Raw genomic sequence first — 9,179 nt, 5'->3', positions numbered from 1 at the left:
AGCAGTAGAATATTTATATAGGTGAGGCGTTAAGTTGGATCTCTGGCACTGGGAGGGGAAATCTTGAGGAAGGAAAATATCGATTAATGGCAGGGTGGTTGTAAAGAGGACTACATTATGCCTTACGTTATTTCGTTATTTAATAATGATCAAATACATGAAATTATAACTGGGAAGACGCAAGATGGAAGGGTCCTGGGCGTAGATCAAAATTCACAACAAATAAAACAAACCTATAGGAGTTCTTCTAATTTAAAGCCCAGGATCAGCACATAAATAATTTAGCATAAATGTTTGTTTATAGTTTTCTTTGGAAATTCAGTGACTTTTGGAGTTGTCTCAGCAGTTGTCTCAGAGCAACACTTGACTCTTCAGGGTCAAGCAGGGGTATGGGGTGCTTCTTTCTGGGGTAATGTTTCCATCTGCTGGTGATTCAGAATATCGCTAATGAAACCCTGAAAAGGCTCCACAAGGTGTCTTCAGCAAACCACATACTTGGAAATCTCTTTTCTGTCTCTTCTTTTCTTTCCCTTTATTCTTTCTCTCTTTTTTGTTCCTGTTCCCCTCTTTTCCATCCTATTTCTCTTCCTTAGTCCTCCTGCTGCAGATTCTGCTTTTGACTATTAAAGATTTTTTCTCATAAGACAGATTTTCCTTTTTTGTTTTTGTGGTATGGTACGACCACATCTGATGGTCCCCAGAAGGCTATAGCTGGCTCAGTGTTCAGGAGTGATCGCTAATGGTGCTTTGGAGACCATGTATGGTGCTAGGGCTTGAACTAGGGTCAGCTGCAAGCCAGGCAAGGTCCTTACCCCTTGTACTATCTCTTGCGCACATACCATTTCTAAAGTAGGCATTTTATTGTAAACAGATTTTTCATCCACAGAACTGAATCTACCTTTTGTCCCCAGCCCTTAGGATTCTAATTTTGTACTTTAAGGTCATGTGGAATATGAGCAACTCTCTACCTTCAAAAACTTGTATTTATTTATCACTATTTGGAAGTTCAAAATCAAAGTGCTCGCACATTCAATTCAGAAAATCTTAACTTACAGAGGGTTACTTTCTCATTGATCCTCTTGTGATGGAGAGAAGTTTGGGATCTTATCCCTTTATTTGTAGGCTAACCTCATCCTGGAGAGGGCAAGATTCACCTTCCAGATTACCTCCAATTATCTCCAATTACTTCCAAGGGCTGTACTTCTCAGTACCATCACTCTGGAAGTTGGTCAAGTCTGATCATTCAAGAATTGCAGAGCAGGTGGTGCAGACACAAATGTTTAGTTTATAACAGTGTCCCAATGATAGGTCACATTTAGCCCACTGCCAGTTTTTGTAGAATCCTCAGGTTAAGAGTGTTTTTAGAGGGGTTACTTCCAGGGGTCACTCCTGAATATAGAGCCAGGAACAGACCCTGACTGCCAAGTGTGGACATAAACATTAATTAATTAAAGTCAAGAAAAATAAAATAAGGGCTGGAGATAAGGTGTTTGCCTCACATGCAGAAGGATGGTGGTTTAATTACCGGCATCCCATATGGTCCCCTGAGCCTTCCAGGGGCGATTTCTGAGTGTAGTAGAGTCAGGAGTAACCCCTGAGTGCTGCCAGGTGTGACCCAAAACCAAAAAAAAAGAAAAAGAAAAGAGGGGGTGCTCTGTTATGACTGAAACCCAACTACAATTATGCTTGTAACCATGGTGCTTAAATATTTTATATAAAAATAAATAAAATACTTATAAAAAAGAAAATGAAAATAAATTGACCCATACCTATTTTTTTTTTTTTTTGGTTTTTGGGCCACACACGGTAATGCTCAGGGGTTACTCCTGGCTATGCGCTCAGAAGTCGCTCCTAGCTTGGGGGACCATATGGAATGCCGGGGGATCGAACCGCGGTCCGTCCAATGCTAGCGCAGGCAAGGCAGGCACCTTACCTCTAGCGCCACCACCCGGCCCCGACCCATACCTATTTTAAAGATTTGAAATGACAAGTTTTTTTTCTTCTATTTTTTTTTCTTTTGGTTTTTTGGACCATACCAGGCAAAACTTAAGACTTACTCCCAGTTCTGTTAGAAATCATTCTTGGTGGGGCTCAAGGGGCCATATGGGAAGCCAGGGATCAAACCCAGTTTGGACACATGCAGTGGAATCATCCTATCTCTCTGGCTTTACAACTTCTTCACATGTTAAGTCCATAGATAAATAGATTGGTTGATAGACAGAGATAGAGTCTGTGCTCTCTGGTTTTGTTGTTTTGTTTTGTTTTTGAATCACTGCATTACAAAGCCAAAAATTATGCATAATTGAGGTTTAGGTGTACAATATATATATTTGGTTTTGGTTTTTGGGTTACACCTGGCAGCACTCACGGGTTACTCCTTGCTCTGTGCTCAGAAATCACTCCTGAGGGCTGGAGTGGTGGCATGAACAGTAAGGCGTCCACCTTGCCCACACTAGCTTAGAACAGACCACAGTTTGATTCCCTGGCGTCCCTTATGGTACCCCAAGCCAGGAGAGATTTCTGAGCACATATCCAGGAGTAACCCCTGAGTGTCACTGGGTGTGGCCCAAAAACAAACAAACAAAAATCACTCCTGGTAGGCTCGGGACCATATGGGATGCCAGGGATTGAACCTGGGTTCGTCCTGGGTCAGTCACGTGCAAGGCAAACAAATACCCTACCACTGTGCTATTGCTCTGGCCTAGGTAAACAATATTCTAACCCCAGTCCCTTTACTAGTATACTTCATTCCACTAATATCCCCAGTTACCCTCCTGCCCCCTGCCTTCTTCTATGATAAGAATTTTGTATCTCCTTTCAGCATTCTGTTCTTCCCCAGTGTGACCACTTCCCTCTACTAGCTCATATTGTCCCTTTTCCTTCAGCACACTCCACATCTCTGCCAATGGCACGCTTCCTACTGAAAACCAGTTTTCATGTTCTTTATTTCTATTGTCTTTGAACATTTATTATTCCCCTATTATGTTTCTTTCTGCCCCACATACAAGAGAGATCATTCCATGTCTGTCTCTTCCCTTCTGACTAACTACATTTAGCATGCTACTTTCCAGATCCATCCATGTGGCAGCAAATCATATGACCCCATCTTATTTTGGGGGGCACACCCTGTAGTGATCAGGGGTTACTCCTGGCTTTGGGCCCAGAAATTACTCCTGGCAGACTTGAGGAATCATATGGGATCCTAGGGATTGAACCCAATTCTCCTTGATGAACTCCCTTCTCATTGTGCTATTGCTCCGATCCCAATTACTAAGTATTTTTATTATTTATTTATTTGTTTGTTTGTTTTTTGGGTCACACCTGGCAGCACTCAGGGGTTACTCCTGGCTCTATGCTCAGAAATGGCTCATGGCAGGTTTAGGGGATCATATGGGATGCTGGGATTCAAACCACCATCCTTCTGCATGCAAGGCAAACGCCTTACCTCTATGCTATCTCTGCGGCCCCACTAAGTATTTTTATTTTTATTTTTATTTTTTTTGGTTTTTGGGTCACACCCGGCTGCGCTCAGGGGTTACTCCTGGCTGTCTGCTCAGAAATAGCTCCTGGCAGGCACGGGGGACCATATGGGACACCGGGATTCGAACCAACCACCTTTGGTCCTGGATCGGCTGCTTGCAAGGCAAACACCTCTGTGCTATCTCTCCGGGCCCACTACTAAGTATTTTTAAATTTGATTTACTTTACTTTTACTAGGGGTTACTGAGCATGGAGTAGTAACATGGAGGGAGGAAAAAAGAAAGTTACCAGGAGCTACTCCTGCCACTGGTAGGCCAGATAGTCTGATATTTGGCCCAGCAGTGCTTAAAAGCACCAGGGCTTTGCCATACTAGTGTGAAGGGTAGGGGAAGAATGTGGTGTTGGGGATCAAAGTCAGGATCTTATACATACTAGGAATGCACTCCACCATTTGAGATATATCTCTGGTTCTGATTCCTAAATATTCCATTCTTTGAGATGCCATGGCAAATGAGATTGTTTTAATTTTTGTTTTGTTTTGTTTTTGGGCCACACCCGGCAGTGCTCAAGGGTCACTCCTGGCTGTCTGCTCAGAAATAGCTCCTGGCAGGCACGGGGGACCATATGGGACACCGGGATTCGAACCAACCACCTTTGGTCCTGGATCGGCTGCTTGCAAGGCAAACACCGCTGTGCTATCTCTCTGGGCCCTAATTTCTTTTTTATATGTATATGTATATATATATATTACTTTATTTAAAGACCATGTATTACATAGTTGCTTATAATACATTTATTTATAAGTAACTGTTAATAAAATTATTTTATTTTATTTATATTTTTTGTTTCTTTGGGGGGGCCACACCCAGTGATGCTCAGAGATTACTTCTGGTTCTGCGCTCAGAAATCACTCTTGGCTCGGGGGACCATATGTTACACTGGGGGATTGAACTGCGACCTGTTTTAAGGCAGACGCTCTATCGCTGTGCTATTGCTCTGGCCCCAAGTAATAAAATTATTTTTTTTATTTAAACACCTTGATTACATACATGATTGTGTTTGGGTTTCAGTCATGTAAAGAACACCACTCATCACCAGGGCAACATTCCCATCACCAATGTCCCAAATCTCCCTCCTCCCCACCCAACCCCCACCTGTACTCTAAACAGGCTCTCCATTTCCCTCATACATTTTCATTATTAGGATAGTTCAAAATGTAGTTATTTCTCTAACTAAATTCATCACTCTTTGTGGTGAGCTTCCTGAGGTGAGCTGGAACTTCCAGCTTTTTTCTCTTTTGTGTCTGAAAATTATTATTGCAAGAATGTCTTTCATTTTTCTTAAAACCCATAGATGAGTGAGACCATTCTGCGTTTCTCTCTCTCTCTCTCTCTCTCTCTCTCTCTCTCTCTCTCTCTCTCTCTCTCTCTGACTTATTTCACTCAGCATAATAGATTCCGTGTACATCCATGTATAGGAAAATTTCATGACTTCAACTCTCCTGACAGCTGCATAATATTCCATTGTGTATATGTACCACAGTTTCTTTAGCCATTCGTCTGTTGAAGGGCATCTGGGTTGTTTCCAGAGTCTTGCTATGGTAAATAGTGCTGCAATGAATATAGGTGTAAGGAAGGGGTTTTTGTATTGTATTTTTGTGTTCCTAGGGTATATTCCTAGGAGTGGTATAGCTGGATCGTATGGGAGCTCGATTTCCAGTTTTTGGAGGAATCTCCATATCACTTTCCATAAAGGTTGAACTAGACGGCATTCCCACCAGCAGTGGATAAGAGTTCCTTTCTCTCCACATTCCCGCCAACACTGTTTATTCTCATTCTTTGTGATGTGTGCCATTCTCTGGGGTGCGAGGTGGTATCTCATCGTTGTTTTGATTTGCATTTCCCTGATGATATACAGGGCACTGACAGAACTTTACAAGAAAAAAAACATCTAATCCCATCAAAAAATGGGGAGAAGAAATGAACAGACACTTTGACAAAGAAGAAATACAAATGGCCAAAAGACAAATAAAATTATTTTTAAAAAGTAAAAGAAATTTTAGAAATAAGAAAAAATACAGGAACAAGAAAAATATGAAAATTATTGTGTCTCACAGTGAGGTCTAATTAACTCATTGTCAGAAGGCTTATTAAACTCTTGTTGTTAGTTGATCTTTCTGATACTTGTTTCTGAACAGTAGGTGGCTTCAAATCTACATTGATGTCTAAATTGGTGTGTTTCTACTGGGATGACAATATTGAAAAATTTGGAGTTGTTGCGTGGCTGGTTACATGGCCACTCAGTCCAGGAATTCTAAGCTCTGTGGCTGATATTGCAGCTTTTGTGGGGTGTGGCTTCAGCTGTGAGGCCTTCCAGAAATATAAGAAGGCAGGGGGAAGGAACCCACACTTGCTCCAAAGAAGTCCTGGTGTTATCAGTCCAAATACTGGCATACCTAGAGTTTGGTGTCTTTGTAGAGCTCAGAGTTTAAGTAGTGAAGCCGGGCCATTGGTGAAGTGGTGATTGTGAGTGATGGATACAGTACAGGGACTTAGCTCACTTCTACTTCCTCATTTCTCTTTAAATTGTTCACTGTTAGAGTTTAATACTGCAACTTATTTTTGTGTATTGTCTTTGTCATTGCTGCTTTATTTTATTTATTTATTTTGGATTTTGGACCACACCCGGTGATGCTCAGGAGTTACTCCTGGCTCTGCACTCAGAAATCGCCCCTGGCAGGCTGGGGGACCACATGGGATGGCAGGAATCTAACCGGGTCCTTCCCGGTTAGGCTGCATGCAAAGCAAATGTCCTACCGGACGCTGGGGATCGAACCCAGGTCTGTCCTGGGTCAGACATGTGCAAGGCAAACGCCCTACTACTGTGCTGTTCCTCTCATTTCTGATCTTAGAAAAAAGGCTTTAAATCTTTCACCAGTGTGATGTTTATTATGAGTTTTCATATGATTGTTATTATGTTGAGTTCATTTACTCCTATACCTAGTTGACTAAATATTTTTGAAATAATACTGAATTTTGTTAACTGATTTGCATATATCAATTGAGTTTTTTTAATGTGGTATTTTATATTGATCATTTTTATTTCTTTTTTGGGGTGGGTTTGGGCACACCAGGTGACGCTCAGGGGTTACTCCTGGCTATGCACTCAGAAATCGCTCCTGGCTTGGGGAGACCATATGGGATGCCGGGGGATCAAACCACGGTCCGTCCTAGGCTAGCGTGCACAAGGTAGACGCCTTATCGCTAGCGCCACCATGATAATTATTCTTATATTGAATTGTTGCATTCCTGGAATAAATCCTACTTGGTCATGATGTATAATTCTTTTTTTTGTATTTTTTTTACTTTTTGTTGTATAATTCTTTTTATATGTTTTTTAATTCAGTATTATTTTGTTGGGATTGTTTTGCATTAATATTCAAAGGGAAAGATAGCTCCAAGGACTAGACTCGATGATTTGTGTGCTTGAGGCCCCGAGTTCCATCCCTAAAACCACAAGGTATAGCTGAATTTATAGTCCTAAGCACCCAAGTCCCTAAGCACCTTGTGGGTGGTATTACTGACTACAGCAACACCAAGATCAAGCAAAATACCATTATCAGACATTAAAATGTCTTTCCAGTTAACTAATACTAGTTACTAACTGTCTTGCAAGTTACCACGACCCCAACTTCCCCTTGATAATTATTTGGGAAACCCCAAATATTCATAAGACATACCTGTCTATAATTGTTTTGGCTTATATTATATTGGTTTATTATTTGTAAAGGTTCTGGATATTGCAGGCTCACTTGTTCCTTGGTGCCAAGTTTGAAGCAAATTGCGTATACAGAGCTGGAACGCTCCAGCTACATTGTTCAGATGCCCTGATGGCCAAGATTCTGCCATCAGTCTGTCACGAGCACTGGAAGCACGCCCAAAAGAAAAGGTTTTTTTTTTTTGTTTGTTTGTTTGTTTTTTGGGCCACACCCGAAGAAAAGGTTTGTTCAAGGCTCACTCTTGGCACTGTCGAGGTATCAGAAGTTGAGGCACCATAAGTGGTGACAGAGATCCATGGGACATGGAAGGCATTTTTGAATGAGATTATTCAGCCTGCATTTTCATCAATTCATCCTTCTTTTGCGTAGTCTAAGGAGTGGCTACTGATGTGGATTTCGGGGAGAGCAGTAGCTGAGGGAAAGAGGTTACAAACAGGCCAGAAGCCACTAGGAGGTGGGGAGGGGGGCGGGGAGAAACCTTCTGGCTCTGCGGCTCTCGGGGCGGACGGTCCCAAGGACCCTCCCCGGGGCTCTCGTAGAGTGTCAGGCAGCCGAGATTGTGTTGGTGAAATTAGGCGGAAAACGCTCGTTCACAGTCACCACGCGTCGTGATTGGCCGAGGCCTACGGGTGCGCGCCAGCGAGTGCTTAAATCCCGCCTCCAAAGGCGTTTGATAACATTTCTACGTGTCGTAAGCCGAGCCGTGATTGGCCAGGACTTCTGTGAGTAGTAAACACGGCGAGGCTCTGCGAGCCGTGATTAGTCAGGCCCGAGTACCGTCTCCGAATGCCGCAAGCCGGTTGGCTGGACGTTCTCAACCAGCACCGCCCCGCGCCGCGCTGATTGGCTGCCGGGGCGACAGGGAGGGCGTGGACGGGCCTGCGTCGCGTCACTTCCGTTTTCTCTGGTCCTCTGCCGCCGGGGTGTTCTTCAGGCCGTCAGTCTGAAGGCGCGGGTGGACGAGAGGCGGGGTGGGCAGGGGGGCGGGCGGGCGGAAGGGGAGGAAGTCCCGTCCCGGCGGGCGAGCGGGCGAGCGACTCCTGCCCGCCTGGACGTTCCCGCCTCCTCCGGCTCTGCGGGGGTCGGCGCGAGAGCCGAGGGGTCACCGCCTCCTTCGAGGGACCGGGGGGGCGGAGTCCCGTTCAGGTGAGCCGGCGGGGGCGCGCGCGCGGGGACGGCGGCGCGGCGGGCTCGGGCCGGGGCTGGCCGGGCCGCCTGGGCGGGCGCGCGCGGACAGATCGCGGGTCCCGGCCGGCCCTGCGCGGGGCATTGTCTGGCGCCCTCGGCGGCGGCGGGGCCGGGCGCTCGGGCGCTGGCTCGGGCGCAGGCGTCCCCCGGGTCCCGCCGCCGGGTGGCACGGGCGAGGGCGGGGCGGCCCCCATCACGCGCGGGGGTCACGCAGGCGGCGGCTCCGCCTCGCTCGGACCGCGGCTTCCTCCCCGCGCCTGGATCCTTGCAGCCTAGCTCGCCCGTGCACGGCGGCTTCGCAGCCTGGCTGGCGTCGGGGCCCGGGAGAAGGGGGCCTGCGGCGCGGGCTCGATTAGGCGCCCGGGGCTGCTCGGCCGCGGCGACCCGGACCGAACTGGATGGCCGCCGCCACCCGCAGGCTGCTGCCGCTGCTGCTGCGTGCGTCGGACGGCGGGGTTGAGGCCGGATCTGCGAGCAGTGCCCGGGTCGCAGGGGCGCCCCTCGTTGCAGGAGGAGGTTTTCGGGGGGCCCAGCTCTCGGGCGCACAGCCTGCGATCTCGGGCGTCCGGAGACAACCCCGACTTCTTGCTGCGTCGCGAGCTGCCGACGCTGTGCCCGGAGCGAAGAAGTCGGACGCGTCTGTGCCCCTCCGCGATGAAAGCGACGCTCTCCGGAAAGCGGGGTCCGCGGCGCCCCTGACAGCCGTCGAGGGCGCAGACGCTGCTCGAAGCCG

This window comes from Suncus etruscus, chromosome 1, assembly GCF_024139225.1.
Source record: "Suncus etruscus isolate mSunEtr1 chromosome 1, mSunEtr1.pri.cur, whole genome shotgun sequence".
Taxonomy (NCBI): domain Eukaryota; kingdom Metazoa; phylum Chordata; class Mammalia; order Eulipotyphla; family Soricidae; genus Suncus; species Suncus etruscus.
This window is presented reverse-complemented; position numbering follows the sequence as displayed.